Here is an 18,539-nt window from a genome sequence, read left to right as displayed (position 1 = left end):
GGAGATTGAGGATCTCTTCACTGAGGAGATGCTGCTTAGCCAGAATTTGAGGAAGGAAAAGGAGTTTCATAGAGAGATAAGAAAAGCAAAATGGGTTATTTTATGTCAGTGAAATGTGGTTAAAAGACAGGATGGTAAGAGCCATCAAGAAGTTCAGAATAACTGGGAGGTAAAGTGTGAAGGAGTCAGACATATTCCACAAAGTGGGATGTAAAGACAGGTTCTTTTATTTTTCTTCAGAGTCAGACAATCTCCTTCTCTTATAGATCTCAGAAACTTTCATGTACTCTTCAAAGCTCATTATTTATCCATGTATCATTTATTGATGCCAGATACTAAGTGCTGGGACTTTAAAAGAAGATATAATAAAGTAATTAACAATTTCCTGTTCTTAAGTCTAATAAGAGAAAGGGGTATATGTATAATAAAATCACACTGCAGTGGTTTTTTAACAGCTACATACAAGAAGCTACAGGGGAGAATTCCATATTTGCATGTGATAGAATCTTTGTTACCAGAATAATCATCCCACCTGAAAAACTATAGAATCTGGATATAATATTTTGAAAAAAAAAAACAAAACTATTTGAAGTCATCAGAAAAGAAAAAAAAAAAAAAAGCCAAGAATTTAGTAGTCAATATTCCAGAGAGAAGGAAAATGTGTTGTGGTGAGCTGAATTTTTCTGTAGACTTTCCCTGTCAAGAAATTTGGTTTATTCACAGCAAGAAACAGACCCATAGAGGAAGTAACAGCCTTAAGCTTGTTGTGTCTCACTGAGCTAAGTAGAAAAATATTGGATTTAAAGCTATCAAAACAGTCAAGACTTAAAGGGTCAATAACCTGAATATAATGCTACATATCTGGGGCAAGATTCCAAGAAACTAGACCAAAAGCAGCAGTTAGGAGGCTCAAAAGCTAAGGAGAGATTTCAGCTGTCCACAGAGTTGGGAGAAAGATGGGAATACCTGCTGTGCAAGGGAAGAGAGCTCCTGGTAAAGCTCTCAAGCTTTAAGCTGAGACCTTTTGTTTATTCCTTATCTTAAGTATTGATTGTTAATTTTAGCCCCTTTCAATTGCTGACAATATGCCAATTATTCCCAAAGCACTAGCTATAGGATCAAACAATTTTGTCAAATCCAGATGTATATTTTCAACTGCAACTGGCTCTCTCCACCTGGGTATGTGTAGTGTTGTCAAGTGTACCAAGTTCAACTATAAGTATAGTCTCTTGTCCTCACCCTCACACATTCCTTTTTCTGGATTTTTTATATCAGAAAGAAATGTAAGTAATATATTCTCACATACCCAGGGACCCAACAGACACTCCTATGATTTTTATTCCTTTGCTTCACTCTCTAGAAGAAATTTTACCCTAGATCCTGTAAATTAATGTCTAAAATACCTCTAAGGACCTGTTTTCACTCTAATTCTACTTGTCTTTATCCAGTTGATATCATCACTTGCTCACATTATTTCAGTCCTCTCCTAATGGCACCCTTGCTTCCAGCCCCTCCCCCTCCAATATTCAAAGTAATTATCATCACTTATTGTAGCATGTCATTTCTTTTTTGTGGCTAATCATAGTCCAAATGAATATATTGCCATCCACAATTTGGCCTCCTTTCCTACAACTTCTCCCCATGGGACCTGTGACCCCCAGATGCCCTATGCACCTAGATGTCTTTACTTATGTTCCTCCCTCTGCCAGAACACCTTTCTAACCTTTCTTCACCTGAAAAATGCTGGTCATCCCTTAAGGCCCAGTGTAAATATTGTCTCCTCTATGAAGTCTTTCTACTCAGAAATTAATTTGTTTCTTTCTCTATAATTCTATAACTACTTCAGTCATAGTGCTAGATTAACACTTATATTGTTAACTGCTTATAAACCCATCTCCTCTTTTATATAGTGTGCCCCTTTAGACTGGGTGCATACTAATTACCTTGTTTCCTTACAACTTAGCCTAGGACTCCTGGAACATAATAAGTGGTTGACTGGGTGATATTTTCTGCCCTAAGGACCATTCTTGGTCTGTGCACACCTCAAATATGCAAGGACTGGTCTTCTAAAATGAACATTTATATCCTTATATTCCATCATATAGTTAAAAGTTTTGGGGAAAAAAGCAGCATTCAAAAAACCATACCAAAAATTATAGTTCTTATAGGAAACATCTTTAAATATTATACAAATAAGTGTAGAAAACAGTCTGACTGAAATGAAATCATAGAGACCATTTTTAAATTGACTTTGTCTTCTGATCTTGTACAATTTAGTATGCTTCTAGACTTATCTAGATTAATTGTTAGCACCTTTCTGAAGTCAAACAAAAGATATTATATAAGAATCATATAATTAACACCAATCTCTGTAATTTCAGCAAGAATATAAATGAAATAATCTATTATTCATTAATATTTTCTATTTCTAGTTTATCACTTCCTAGGTCCTGCATAAGAACAAGGAAAAAAACATAGGTTGCTGCCACCAATGCTGTAATTAAAACTCCAACATGGAAAACATCTGAAAAATAGTATGTTATTTTTATTTCTGAATAACAAAAATGATTTTGGCAAACATGTTAGTTTCCAGCATGGACCTTTTCCCCAGGTTCTCTCTGCCTCCTGCAGAAATAAATAAAATCAAAAATAAATAACACTTAATTTTTTAAAAAACAGTGAGGAAAAAACCTGAAAGAAAACATGACCAACCTCATTATGGGATAATATTGTGTGCTTTATAAAAATAATTTATATAGGGAGTAATGACAATATATAATTTTTTCAAGAATGTCATACATGAGAACTAAATTTATAGAAAGAACAATTTACACATAACATTAGAGAATATCACTTCCCTTGTCTGAAGTGTAAGCAAGCCATTCATTAGCCAGTTATTCTAATGTGATAATACATGATCTTCTAAAACCTGCTACCAGTAATGCCTGTCTCAGGAATTCATGACTATCATTCCTTTATCTGAAGCATCTTTTCCAGATGTCTCAATGAGGGACAATCACTAGTGCTAATTTAATATAATGTTTTATATAAATGTGTTTTTAGGCCATTTATGGATGCCTACTGGTAGCAAAGAATAAAGACATCATTGTTGTTTTATAATTTTCCTCTAATAATTTGATATTAATTTATGTTATGAGTGAGGATTTAGTTTTCCCAGTGGTATTAACTTTCTACTTAATTAAGTTAAACTAAAGGGTAACCAATTAATTCATAACTATATTTTCCATGTCCAACTCAAGATCTATTTGTGTAACTTCTCTAGCTGTTCTGTAAGTTCTTGGCATAGTCAAAGATTTTCAACCAAATGTATTATTGGAAGTTAGACAAAATACATGGAGTGGGAGGCATAACTTAAATTGCTTTCACAACTCTTCCAACCATTTTCCTAAAAATCTATGGTATATTGAACCAGAGAGTAGAACTTTTATTCATGTTCTTTAAAACAGCTCTAAAACAGTGAATTTCCTTGGAAATCACTCTGAACAGTCAGAGATACTCATCATAAAAAATGGTGGCATGATTGATAAATCAATGCTCTTCAAACAAACTATGATATTACCATTCCTTTTAATAATCAGAAATCTTACAGAATAGAGAGCATTAAAAATACTACAACAGAGGTAGGGGAAATAACTTACAAGTTAAAACTTGCAACAAACTACCTCTTTCAAAAAGAAAACAGCACACTTCCTATCATAGTACCTAGTTAGATAATGTAAACCTATTGATAGGAAGACAATGACTTCAGGAGACCACAAAAGCATGGTTGAAACTGGATGTTTTTGTGTTGGATAATAAAATAATTGGACTTCTTCTGGTAAGAAAAAGGCATTGTTCATAAAAGGAAGAGGAAACACTAGAGACACATGAAACCTGTTGAAAGTTTTCTAATTAAGCCCTAAATTTGAATTCCTATTATGTAAATCTATGACATTTCAGTAACTGTAGTATCTCTTTTGTGAAATAGTCTAAGAAAATTCAAAGACAGTATGTCTTAAGGAAATACTAGGACAAAATGCGTTACAATGTACCTGACAGCCATGTTTAAAAAATCTAAAACTTTTAAAAAGACAAAATTATTATCCAGAATTTTTAGAGAAGATAATGAAAGTTAAAGAAGAATATGTCTTTCCCCCGTCCCCAAGGTATAATTCCTTGTAATTTTTTTAACCCTCTTTAATATAATGAAGGGAGTTTTTGCTCCTGTCTTGCTCTCAAACTATTTCTGCAGTGCTTAATTTGTCCTTATCATTACTACAGTAATTTATTTATTTATTTTTAAACTTATTTTATTTTTTTATTAGTTTCTGCTTTATAACAAAGTGAATCAGTCATACATATACATCTGTTCCCACATCCCTTCCCTCATGCATCTCCCTCCCTCCCACCCTCCCCATCCCACCCCTCCAGGCAGTCACAAAGCACCGAGCTGATCTACCTGTGCTATGCGGCTGCTTCCCACTATCTATCTACCTTACGTTTGGTAGTGTATATATGTCCGTGCCTCTCTTTCGCTTTGTCACAGCTTACCCTTCCCCCTCCTCATATCCTCAAGTCCATTCTCAAGTAGGTCTGTGTCTTTATTCTCGTTTTACCCCTAGGTTCTTCATGACATTTGTTTTAAATTCCATATATATGTGTTAGCATACGGTATTTGTCTTTCTCTTTGTGACTTACTTCACTCTGTATGACAGACTCTAGGTCTATCCACCTCATTACAAACAGCTCAGTTTCGTTTCTTTTTATGGCCCTGTAATATTCCATTGTATATATGTGCCACATCTTCTTTATCCATTCGTCCGATGATGGACACTTAGGTTGTTTCCATCTCCGGGCTACTGTGAATACAGCTGCAATGAACATTTTGGTACATGTCTCTTTTTGAATTATGGTTTTCTCAGGGTATATGCCTAGTAGTGGGATTGCTGGATCATATGGTAGTTCTATTTGTAGTTTTTTAAGGAACCTCTATACTGTTCTCCATAGTGGCTGTACCAATTCACATTCCCACCAGCAGTGCAAGAGTGTTCCCTTTTCTCCACACCCTCTCCAGCATTTATTGTTTCTAGATTTCTTGATGATGGCCATTCTGACTGGTGTGAGATGATATCTCATTGTAGTTTTGATTTGCATTTCTCTAATGATTAATGATGTTGAGCATTCTTTCATGTGTTTGTTGGCACTCTGTATAACTTCTTTGGAGAAATGCCTATTTAAGTCTTCTGCCCATTTTTGGATTGGGTTGTTTGTTTTTTTGATATTAAGCTGCATGAGCTGCTTATAAATTTTGGAGATTAATCCTTTGTCAGTTGCTTCATTTGCAAATATTTTCTCCCATTCTGAGGGTTGTCTTTTGGTCTTGTTTATGGTTTCCTTTGCTGTGCAAAAGCTTTGAAGTTTCATTAGGTCCCATTTGTTTATCTTTGTTTTTATTTCCATTTCTCTAGGAGGTGGGTCCAAAGGATCTTGCTATGATTTATGTCATAGAGTGTTCTGCCTATGTTTTCCTCTAAGAGTTTGATAGTTTCTGGCCTTACATTTAGGTCTTTAATCCATTTTGAGGTTATTTTTGTGTATGGTGTTAGGGAATGATCTAATCTCATACTTTTACATGTCCCTGTCCAGTTTTCCCATCACCACTTATTGAAGAGGCTGTCCTTTCTCCACTGTACATTCCTGCCTCCTTTATCAAAGATAAGTTGACCATATGTGCGTGGGTTTATCTCTGGGCTTTCTATCCTGTTCCATTGATCTATATTTCTGTTTTTGTGCCAGTACCACAATGTCTTGATTACTGTAGCTTTGTAGAATAGTCTGAAGTCAGGGAGCCTGATTCCTCCAGGTCCGTTTTTCGTTCTCAAGATTGCTTTGGCTATTCGGGGTCTTTTGTTTCTCCAAACAAATTTTGAAATTTTTTGTTCTAGTTCTGTGAAAAATGCCAGTGGTAGTTTGATAGGGATTGCATTGAATCCGTAGATTGCTTTGGGTAGTAGAGTCATTTTCACAATATTGAATCTTCCAATCCAGGAGCATGGTATATCTCTCCATCTATTTGTATCATCTTTAATTTCTTTCATCAGTGTCTTATAATTTTCTGCATAGAGGTCTTTTGTCTCCTTAGGTAGGTTTATTCCTAGATATTTTGTTCTTTTTGTTGCAATGGTAAATGGGAGTGTTTTCTTGATTTCATTTTCAGATTTTTCATCATTAGTGTACAGGAATGCCAGAGATTCCTATGCATTAATTTTGTATCCTGCTACTCTACCAAATTCATTAATTAGCTCTAGTAGTTTTCTGGTGGCATCTTTAGGATTCTCTATGTATAGTATCATGTCATCTGCAAACAGTGACAGCTTTACTTCTTCTTTTACCATTTGGATTCCTTTTATTTCCTTTTCTGTTCTGATTGCTGTGGCTAAAACTTCCAAAACTTTGTTGAATAAGAGTGGTGAGAGTGGGCAGCCTTGTCTTGTTCCTGATCTTAGTGGAAATGGTTTCAGTTTTTCACCATTGAGGACGATGTTGGCTGTGGGTTTGTCATATATGGCCTTTATTATGTTGAGGAAAGTTCCCTCTATGCCTACTTTCTGCAGGGTTTTTATCATAAATGGGTGTTGAATTTTGTCGAAAGCTTTCTCTGCATCTATTGAGATGATGATATGGTTTTGCTCCTTCAACTTGTTAATATGGTGTATCACGTTGATTGATTTGCATATATTGAAGAATCCTTGCATTCCTGGAATAAACCCCACTTGATCATGGTGTATGATTCTTTTAATGTGCTGTTGGATTCTGTTTGCTAGTATTTTGTTGAGGATTTTTGCATCTATGTTCATCAGTGTTATTGGCCTGTAGTTTTCTTTCTTTGTGACATCCTTGTCTGGTTTTGGTATCAAGGTGATGGTGGCCTCATAGAATGAGTTTGGGAGTGTTCCTTCTTCTGAAATTGTTTGGAAGAGTTTGAGAAGGATGGGTGTTAGCTCTTCTGTAAATGTTTGATAGAATACGCCTGTGAAGTCATCTGGTCCTGGGCTTTTGTTTGTTGGAAGATTTTTAATCAGACTTTCAATTTCAGTGCTTGTGATTGGTCTATTTATATTTTCTATTTCTTCCTGATTCAGTCTTGGCAGGTTGTGCATTTCTAAGAATTTGTCCATTTCTTCCAGGTTGTCCATTTTATTGGCATAGAGTTTCTTGTAGTAATCTCTCATGATCTTTTGTATTTCTGCAGTGTCAGTTGTTACTTCTCCTTTTTCATTTCTAATTCTATTGATTTGAGTCTTCTCCCTTTTTTCCTTGATGAGTCTGGCTAATGGTTTGTCTATTTTGTTTATCTTCTCAAAGAACCAGCTTTTAGTTTTATTGATCTTTGCTATCGTTTCCTGCATTTCTTTTTCATTTATTTCTGATCTGATCTTTATGATTTCTTTCCTTCTGCTAGCTTTGGGGGTTTTTTGTTCTTCTTTCTCTAATTGCTTTAGGTGCAGGGTCAGGTTGTTTGCTCGAGATGTTTCCTGTTTCTTAAGGTGGGATTGTATTGGTATAAACTTCCCCCTTAGAACTGCTTTTGCTGCGTCCCATAGGATTTGGGTCATCGTGTCTCCATTGTCATTTGTTTCTAGGCATTTTTAAATTTCCTCTTTGAATTCTTCAGTGATCACTTCGTTATTGAGTAGTGTATTGTTTAGCCTCCATCTGTTTGTATTTTTTACAGATCTTTTCCTGTAATTGATGTCTAGTCTCATAGCATTGTGGTCAGAAAAGATACTTGATACAATTTCAATTTTCTTAAATTTACCAAGGCTTGATTTGTGACCCAAGATATGATCTATCCTGGAGAATGTTCCATGAGCACTTGAGAAAAATGTGTATTCTGTTGTTTGTGGATGGAATGTCCTTTAAATATCAATTAAGTCCATCTTGTTTAATGTATCATTTAAAGCTTGTGTTTCCTTATTTATTTTCATTTTGGATGATGTGTCCACTGGTGAAAGTGGGGTGTTGAAGTCCCCTACTATGAGTGTGTTACTGTCGATTTCCCCTTTTATGGCTGTTAGTATTTGCCTTATGTATTGAGGTGCTCCTATGTTGGGTGCATAAATATTTACAATTGTTATATCTTCTTCTTGGATCGATCCCTTTATTGTTATGTAGTGTCCTTCTTTGTCTCTTCTAATAGTCTTTATTTTAAAGTCTATTTTCTCTGATATGAGAATTGCTACTCCAGCTTTCTTTTGATTTCCATTAGCATGGAATATCTTTTTCCATCCCCTTACTTTCAATCTGTATGTGTCTCTAGGTCTGAAGTGGGTCTCTTGTAGACAGCATATATATGGGTCTTGTTTTTGTATCCATTCAGCCAATCTGTGTCTTTTGGTGGGAGCATTTAGTCTATTTACATTTAAGGTAATTATTGATATGTATGTTCCTATTCCCATTTCCTTAATTTTTTTGAGTTCGTTATTGTAGGTATTTTCCTTCTGTTGTGTTTCTTGCCTAGAGAAGTTCCTTTAGCATTTGTTGTAAAGCTGGTTTGGTGGTGCTGAACTCTCTCAGCTTTTGCTTGTTTGTAAACTTTTTAATTTCTTCATCAAATCTGAATGAGATCCTTGCTGGGTAGAGTAATCTTGGTTGCAGGTTTCTCTCCTTCATCACTTTAATTATGTCCTGCCACTCCCTTCTGGCTTGTAGAGTTTCTGCTGAGAGATCAGCTGTTAACCTGATGGGGATTCCCTTGTGTGTTATTTGTATTTTTTCCCTTGCTGCTTTTAATATGATTTCTTTGTGTTTAATTTTTGACAGTTTGATTAATATGTGTCTTGGCGTATTTCTCCTTGGATTTATTCTGTATGGGACTCTCTGTGCCTCCTGGACTTGATTAACTATTTCCTTTCCCATATTAGGGAAGTTTTCAACTATAATCTCTTCAAATATTTTCTCAGTCCCTTTCTTTTTCTCTTCTTCTTCTGGAACCCCTATAATTCGAATGTTGGTGTGTTTAATGTTGTCCCAGAGGTCTCTGAGACTGTCCTCTGTTCTTTTCATTCTTTTTTCTTTATTTTTCTCTGCATCAGTTATTTCCACTATTTTATCTTCCACCTCACTTATCCGTTCTTCTGCCTCAGTTATTCTGCTATTGATCTCATCTAGAGTATTTTTCTTTTCATTTATTGTGTTTTTAATTGTTGCTTGATTCATCTTTAGTTCTTCTAGGTCCTTGTTAACTGTTTCTTGCATTTTGTCTATTCTATTTCCAAGATTTTGGATCTTGGAAATAGAATCTTGGATCATCTTTACTATCATTATTCTGAATTCTTTTTCAGGTAGACTGCCTATTACCTCTTCATTTGTTAGGTCTGGTAGGTCTTTATCTTGTTCCTTCACCTGCTGTGTGTTTTTCTGTCTTCTCATTTTGCTTATGTTACTGTGTTTGGGGTCTCCTTTTTGCAGGCTGCAGATTCGTAGTTCCTGTTGTTTTTGGTGTCTGTCCCCAGTGGCTAAGGTTGTTTCAATAGGTTGTGTAGGCTTCCTGGTGGGGGGGACTAGAGCCTGTGTTCTGGTGGTTGAGGCTTGATGTTGTCTTTCTGGTGGACAGGTCCACGTCTGGTGATGGGTTTTGGGGCCTTATTATGTTTTTAGGCAGCCTCTCTCTTAATGGATGGGGTTTTGTTCCTGCCTTGCTAGTTGCTTGGCATAGGGTGACTAGCACTGTAGTTTGCTGGTCGTTGACTGAAGCTGGGTGCTGTTGTTGAGATGGAGATCTCTGGGAGATTTTCGCCACTTGATATTATGTGGAGCTGGGAGGTCTCTTGTGGACCCGTGTCCTGAAGTTGGCTCTCCCACTTCAGAGGCACAGCACTGACTCCTGGCTGCAGCATCAAGAGCCTTTCATCTACCCTTTTGCTTGGTGCTTGATTTCAGGCCAACTCGGGAGTGACTTTTGGACTCACACATGGGAGAGGCGCCCTTGCATGGCAACGTGCATCCCAGGAGCTTGGCGAGAAACTTTGTCATATACGAGCAGTGAGGCAGGGGCTCTCCCGAGGCGCCGGATCCGTCCATTCCCTGCGCGAGGGCCCAGGAGCCGAGGTCTCGCCCGCAGCCGGCCGGCCTGCGCGCCCCGTGGCTTGGGGCTGCCTGCAGCCGAGCTGGGCGGGGGCGCGGCGGGAGCGAGCTCGCCTGCTGCCCTGCCGCCGCCACCCGGAGTGCAGGTTGCGAGCGCGTGCGGCCGGGTTCGCCGCTCCAGCCTCCCGCGCCGCGGGAGCGGGGCGCTGCCGTCTGCGCTAGCCTTTCCCGCTGAATGTCACTGTCACCAGAGCAAAGGGAAGGGCCCCGTCGAGGCGGTGACGGGAGGGCCAATGCGCCGCAGGACTGGCGTCACGCGCGGGCAAGTGCACCGGATGGCAGATCGCCGAGGCACGGGCAGTGGCGGCCCGGCCCTGGGCACCGCCGCTCCAGCCACAGCACTCGCCGAGGTCTGACGCTCCACCGGAAAGCGGGAGGTGAGGACCGGGGAGCGTCTGCTTACAGGGCCGGCCGGGGTGCCCCACTTCCCCAGTTTCTCCTCTCCGCGCCGGAGGAGGTGGAAAAGGCTGTCTCAGTACAGTAATTTAAAACAACAACATGAGCTAAATATTTTGCCACTTTGTGAAAAAGAACAATAAAAACCAGAGAGGTTAAACTATTTTTTTAAGGTGTAGAGAAAAATTAGAAATAAGTAAAACTCCAAATACTTAAACACTTCATTTTGAAGTATTTTGTGACAAATATTTTGGTATTTCTGCACCATGGATGAAATGAAATTCATTGAATATTTTTCTCTTTATGGATGCATTATAAGAAATTTGTGGTCTTTTCTTTTTCTGAAAAGTAAGCCTTTCATACCTCATTTGGTATTTGGTATTTAGGAACAAATTACTACTGTTTTTTATTCATTTGAATATAAAGTACAAAAACAAATTAGAAGAACAAAATATTGGTGGTTTCCTTCCATAATTCCTCTTCAGGGAGACTGAACACTTTTTTACTATAGATATATGAATTTATGTAAATATTTTAAAATTAAATTTTAGCAGTAATTCACAATAATTTTTTGTTGTATACCATTAAAATATTAGATTGTTTTGATATGTTATACCTACTGAGGAATTAAAAGTATCAAAACATCAAGCTAGTTGGAAATCATTATTAATTACTAGTCCTGTGTAGCAATGATAGGTATCTATGAAAGCATTTCTAGGCCAGAAATATGAACAGGAAATTTACAGAGGAGGAAATTCTAATCACTAATAAACTTACAAAACAGTTTTTAACCTTGCAAGAAATCAGAGAATTGCTAACTAAAGCATGAATGGGATACTGATTTCTTCTGTGAGATTAGCAAACAATTAAAATATGATAATATCAAGTGTTGAAAGGGACATCAGTATATGGAAACAGGTTCTCTCATCTGATAAAACACTTAAAGGACAATGAGCAATATCCATTAAAATTTTACACATATATTTTCTATGACTCAGCAATTCTACTTCAAATTATTAGAATTTAGATTAGGAGAAATACTGCTATATTAACATAAGAAATCCTCCTATATTAAACCAAGAAAAAATCATAATATATACTGCAGCATTGTTTGTATTAGAAAAAAAAGAAAAATAAACATCAATTAATATGATTAGGTTAAAAACAAATTGGAATTTTGTGCATTACTTTGCTGAGACAATGCTAAATGAAAAAAGAATATACTACTTCTATAGCTTTTCTTCTTCCCTCCTAAATAATGTGTCTATTTCCCATGACTGTGTGCACGTGTGTGTGTGTGTGTGTGTGTGTGTGTTTGTAAATACATAGAAAACAAGTATAGGATATGTACAGCAATTAGTAACCAATAAGAAGACTGAGATTGGTGTATTAAAATCAATATTTGTGACTTCATTCTTATGTACAATAGTTTAGTATTTTTCCATGAAAAAATATCTGTTATTTACATAAAGTTTTTGTTTAAAAATCAGCTTAAGATAATACAATAATAGCTTAGATTAAAATATATATATAATCCCAGGCCTAATGTTCTTCATTTATTGACAGTTACCATTTAGCTTTATGTCAGAATTGGAATATAACTATTTTCTGCTCTAGATCATCTTTGACAAGATTATAATTCTTACCTATGTCTTGAAACAGGTTGTGTCTCACTCTAAACCATATCATCAGATGCATGCATCACAATGTTATCTGAGAGATACTGCTTTTACAATAGGTATTATAAAATGCTCTAGGCCATTTTGGCCCTGCACAGTGAGTGCTTAGGTTCTTTTTGTTGGATAATGATTACCTCTGGAGAACTTTGAGGTAGGTGAAGACTAGCTTTACCCCTAGAGTCTTGCTATATTCTTAAATGGAAAGGAACCCTTAGGCCAATTCCAGCCACATATACAGAAATATATTAAGCAAACATTAGCAAGTAGATATAAAATAGTTCATGCCATTTATCTTGTAAGTTCAGTGAAACCCCAGCTCTCTGACCTTTTGATGCTTCAACCACACATTGAATGAAAGGTTCATATAAGGCAGACATGCTAATATTCCAGAGATAAAATTCTGTTTTCCTTTTAGTTGATAACAAAACTTAGAAATTTTTGAACTCAGTGATTGGACACAAGACCATTTGATGATCAATTTGTGAGAATTTTATGCTCTGATAATGCAAAGATGAGGAGTGGTTCTTAATTATTTTAGTCAATTTACATATCTTGAATACTATTAATTTTGCTAAGAATCCCTTGCTAATATTCATCATGGTGATTAACAAGCCACTAGTTATGTTTCAGCAATAGAGACATATTTCTAAGATTTATTATGCTATTTGGAAAGGCCTAGTATTGTTTGAGATATGGATATTAGAAGTGCTTTTAGTCGTTGCTTCCAAATTTAGATTTTATAAATTTAATTATAATTGAACACCCTTGGAGTTCAAATTCCTGATTAGGGAAACTGACAAAACCTAGGTATAGTATAATTGTTTTATGTTTCATCAAAACAATGAATATACTCAGTTTTACCAAAAATGCATGTTATATATTAACTAAAATTTATTGATATGACTGTGGAGAGCTTGGGATTTATCACTGTACAGTGGTGCCCTGACTGAGAAGCAGAGTATTAAGAATATTTGTTAAACTCCACTTCTTTTGGATTAAGAATGTTTTGTTAATTTCACAGGTAAATTATTTCTTTATTATCTTCTCTTATTATTATAACAGTCAAGACTCTTGGTTACAAGAACATAATCCAAATCAAACTAATTTAAGAGTTCACAAAAAAACCCAAAATAAAACACAAGTTCACAAAAAAACCCCAAATAAAACAAAAGTTCACAAAAAAAGGTGGGATCCAGGATTGGCCTAATTGTGGCTCCATCTTGATCATTCATTGTTTTCCAAGACTCTGCCCTTTCCATATATAAGTTCATCCTAAGGCTGCATCCATTTTATAACAAAATGTGCATCTTTCTAATATATCATCCTGATTGGAGAGAGTATATATGTCAGAATTGTGAGCAGAGCTTTTATGCTCCACTTTGATTGGGCCTAGCTAAAGCAAATACTGTGACCAGGGTATGAATTGTAATGATTGGTATAGTCAAGGATTCATGCTTACTTCCCTAGATGGGAGTTTGGTCAACCTCCTTGGAATAGCACTTAGAAACTAGGGACAATGATAAAGAATACGCAGTAACAATGAGTGCTTAGGAGTAAACAAACACGTGTCCACTGCAATAATTAATATTCTACTGTCTCCCTCAGAGAATATCATGATAAACCCTCTAATTTTATTTTATTTTATTTTATTTATTTATTTATTTATTTATTTATTTATTTATTTATTTATTTATTTATTTTTGTGGTACACGGGCCTCTCACTGTTGTGACCTCTCCCATTGTGGAGCACAGGCTCCGGATGCACAGGCTCAGCGGCCATGACTCATGGGCCTAGTTGCTCCACAGCATGTGGGATCTTCCCGGACCGGGGCACGAACCCGTGTCCCCTGCATCGGCAGGTGGACTCTCAACCACTGTGCCACCAGGGAAGCCCTGACCCTCTAATTTTAAATAGTTTAAAGACAAGAGGAGATAAATAATAAATAATCATTAAAATATTTAATAAATTGCTCATGCTTCTCCACACAGGACTTACTTATGGATGTCATAGGAAGAAACAACTACTTTCTAGATATTAATTTAATACACAACTATCATAAAATGGCCATATAAAGAGGTCTTCTGAATCTTGTTTTTGGTCATTCTTCTTATGCTAAACTGGTAATAGCTGGATGATGTTCTTTAGTACATGGGTATTAGTCAACATGCCATAAACATCATATGGAGAGAGCAAAGGGAACACACACTTTTTTTCTCCAGAATGCCATTTTCCAAATTAAGGTATAGGAAGTTTAGGAAAGAGAATCCACTTCTACTGGTCTCTGAATTCCTGCTATCCTCCATACTAGTTTTTCTTTGAAAAATACTTGAATGAGGAAATGGAATTTGGTCATTTTAGTGTTCCTTGACCTGGTCACATTTTACTTTTATTATTTGTGCCTCTTTCCACTCAAAGCAAAAATTCTCAATTTTCCAAGTTATTCAAACAGAATACATTTATAATATGTCTATTTATTTGATTTAAATAATTCATGTCCAGTTAGGGATAAACTTTTATGTCAAGCTCCCTTTTCCTCCCTTAGTAATGCAGAAAAGAACAGATGCTAATAATAGGTGTAGTCACATTTAATTACTAGAATTAATGGAAAGACTTTGTAATTACTTTCTATAAAGCTTTTTTTTTTAATTCAATGAAAACAGGCCAGAAAAGCAGCTAATTTCAGAAATCCTGTGGCTGCTTGCCAAAGGTTTAAGCAACCAATGATAGTCAGGGTCATTGGCTCTTTGAAAAACCAGGGGTGCCTGCTAGTTGTAGGTTTCAGTAGCACCACTGGGAACTTTCAATTTAACTTGATACTTAAAGTGGCCAGTGGGAGTTTTCAATAAACTCAGTCAATGTTGAAAGCAAAGTGCTATTGAAAACATGGGTAAACATTGATTTTAGGCTTTAAAGCCATTCAGGAACTCTTCTTGGGAAGGTCTCTACCACCTCATTCCTACAGTAAGAAGTGACTCCTATGGTAACACATAAAGTGCACACAATAGTTGTCATATCACTTTCTTGTCTGTGTTCATGAATGATTTCATTTTTAAATCATGTAGCATTTTCTTAGAAACCATCTTAGGATGAGAAACTTCTTCAGATTTTGAGGACTTGTGCCGCATGCATATCTAATTTTCAATATGATTGTAATTTTTGGCAGTGGAACAGACAACAAATCTTGTATTTTGAGCATTTCCATTAGTGTCATTTCTGAATCTATCACCATTCAACTTATGTCTCCTGAAATGTGTTTGGCTGATCTGGACATAAATGGGCTGTGAATTGTAGCTGCAGATGGCTCAGAAACATACTTTACAGTGAGCAAACTCTGGATGACTGAAAGAACATTGACAGAAATACAAGAAAAAAATGTGTGTCATTTCAGTGACTGAGGGAATAAACTAAAATCAAAGCAACAAGAAGAATACGAATCTGCTCCCCAACAAAAATTGTCACAGTCCCCTGATGGATTAAAATGAATTTGGCCATTTCAAGCAAAAACCATAAGACTTTCCCATTCTCCTCAACATAGAGGATTTTCTGGTTGGTTATTGGGCTGGCAGGATATGAGAGGCCGTGAGCTCTCAGAAGTGACTCACTGTGGGGAAGGTCAGTGTGAAACTGAGCCAGCATCTGTGAGGGTAATGAGGAACCTGCTGAGTACACCCAGGTGAATGCCAAGTCCAGAGGGACAGAGCCTGATGATAAACAAGAGGCAACATCCTGGTTGGGAACCAGATTGCAGCTGAGGCAGATTGTAGAGAAATGAAGAGAAACAGGGCCAAGTGTTAGGAAGAGGTATTTAGCTGCATTATATTAATAACAATTGCTTAGAAAACTATTGAACTTATTTAAATATTACTAAAAGCTATTTCCAACAATAAGTTTATAATTTATCATTTTAAAATTTCCTGTAAGTGAACTACAGAAATATTTGATATCAGTTGGAATCGTCTCTTTATTTTGTTTGCTGTTGATCTTGGTTCTCTTTTGATTTTCTGATATTTGACTCTCCGGGAACTTAGTGGTCCTGTTCAATGTGGAAAATTATTTCAATATTTGGGGGCATAATTTGCTCATTTTAATTTTTTTCTTTTCATGTATTTTGTTAGTTGAATGTTATCTTCCCAATCAATCCTGTTTTTTTTGACTTTTTTTTCACACTCTTTTCCTCTTTGCCATTACTCCAACAAGACTGCATTTACTTATTCAAATTATATTTTTTAAATTTGCAAATTTCTTTTGCATTCTCTGCAATTTTTACAGCAAACTTTTCTTGTTTTTATTTTATGGCCTCAATAACTTAATCAAACAACTCCGAGGATACAAAATTAAAATGTGTAAACATTTCTCCAGCTTTCTCCTTCTTATCCAAAGTGCTATTTTCTCAAAGATCTGGTGACTTCGGCTTTCTGTTAATATTTAAGAATAAAGAGCTAGTTTGGATCACAGCTTCTTCTATTCGGATACATTTCTCAATATGTGTGCCTCGTTATTCAATCTGTCAGAAATACTTTAATAGCATTTGCATGTTGATCAATGTATGTAGGTGTCTTGGGTTCCCTCTGTCCTTATGTACTGAAACAGTTTCTCCAAAGCCCTGTTTCCTTGATTATAAGTCTGACTGGCAGTTAAAGATACTGGGGAGAGCTGTGGGACTTGCAGGGAAGCTTTGGTAACCATATGTGAAAACCAGAAGCAGACCCACTGTTGCTCCTACCCCCTCCTCTGCAAATCTCAAATGAGATGAAATAACTTTGAAGTCCTAACTTCATCTTAGAAAACTTCATTTTTCCCCAGCCATGCAATTTCTATAAACAGAGCTCCAGTATTTTCCCTGGGAAAAACTCCAGGTGCTAAAGCCCTATATAAGCTGAATTGGGTGGAGGACAGAGGATGAGTTGGGCCAAATGACCCAGAAAATTTTACCACAGAAAGCCTTCAATTAATCAGCCCATTTTCTGCCCCACTACTCATTCCCACTGTCAAAACTTAACCTGTCCCAAAGTCGTGGGCTTTAAAAAAATATTACCTCCCATCTCTACTCTTTCTACGTCGTTTTTTTGTACAAGATTGCAGCTGCTTCTATTCTGATTAATTTCTCATTTTGTATGTCTTGATTTTCAACCTGTCAGAAATATTTTTAATTGTGTTTGCATGTTAATGATGCATCTCTGCTATGAACACTGTACTCCTCACTATTACAGATTTTAATGTTTTGTACTTCATGGTAATAAGATTTAGGGGGAACTAGAGGGCAGATAATGTTGCTCCTTCTGCTAACTTGAACTAAAATTTCTAATATGATTTTTTATACTCAAAGAATCTATTAATTTTCTGTTGTTGCTGTAACAAATTACCACAAACTTAGTGGCTTACAGCAACACAAATATTATCTTATAACTTGGAGTTCAGAAGCCTAAAAATGGGTCTTATGGGACAAAATCATAGTCTTAGTACCACTGAGTTCCTTCTGGAGATTCTAGGGAAGAATCTATTCCTTCCTTTTCCAGCTTCTGGAGGCTGCTCAGGTTCCTTGGCTAATGGCTGAATCACTCCAAGATCTGCTTAATTGTCACATCTTCTCTGACTCTCCTGCACCCTTCTTGCTCTTATAAAAGCCCTAGTGATCACATTGGGCCCACATGAATAATTCAGGACTATCTTCCTATCTCAAGATCATACGGAAAGTCCCCTTTGCCATGTAAGGTAACGTATTCACAGGTTCCAGGGATTAGGATATAGACAAGTTTGAGGGGTCATTATTCTGCCTACCATAAACATGTACATGATATTATGTCATCAGTCAACATCCTGGCACATTCTAACTAATTGCTACAGAGATATTCCATCTACTATATATCATAATTTATTTAACCAGTATATCTGCTTGCATGTCTTCCACCTAACTGAGGGTATGGATATAAATGGGAAATTCCAGAACTCCTTACAATCTGTGTCAAAGTAGAGATAAAAATCTAAATTCTCTGAATGATGTACATTTTATAACAAAATGTGTCAATTACTTTTAATGTTTGTTCTTATGATGAATAGAGATTCCACCAATTTATACACCCAAATTCTTCTTTAAGCAACTGGAAATCACAGTCTTTTATGATTCTCAGGTATGGGGATGAGATTCATTACTTTAAATTGTTAGGTTGCATTGTATAGTAGTAACAAAGTGGTTAAAAGCAAGCATTTGTGACAAGAAAGTTGACAGTATTTAGACATATTCTGCAAACCATTCACCAACTCTAAAAATTAAGAGCTCATGTACATTTAGTTATCAGTACCTGCCTGAAACAAACTTC

Source organism: Hyperoodon ampullatus (genome assembly GCF_949752795.1).
Source record: "Hyperoodon ampullatus genome assembly, chromosome: 5".
NCBI classification, from domain to species: domain Eukaryota; kingdom Metazoa; phylum Chordata; class Mammalia; order Artiodactyla; family Ziphiidae; genus Hyperoodon; species Hyperoodon ampullatus.
The sequence above is the reverse complement of the archived record's forward strand: the minus strand, read 5'-3'. Positions refer to the sequence as shown.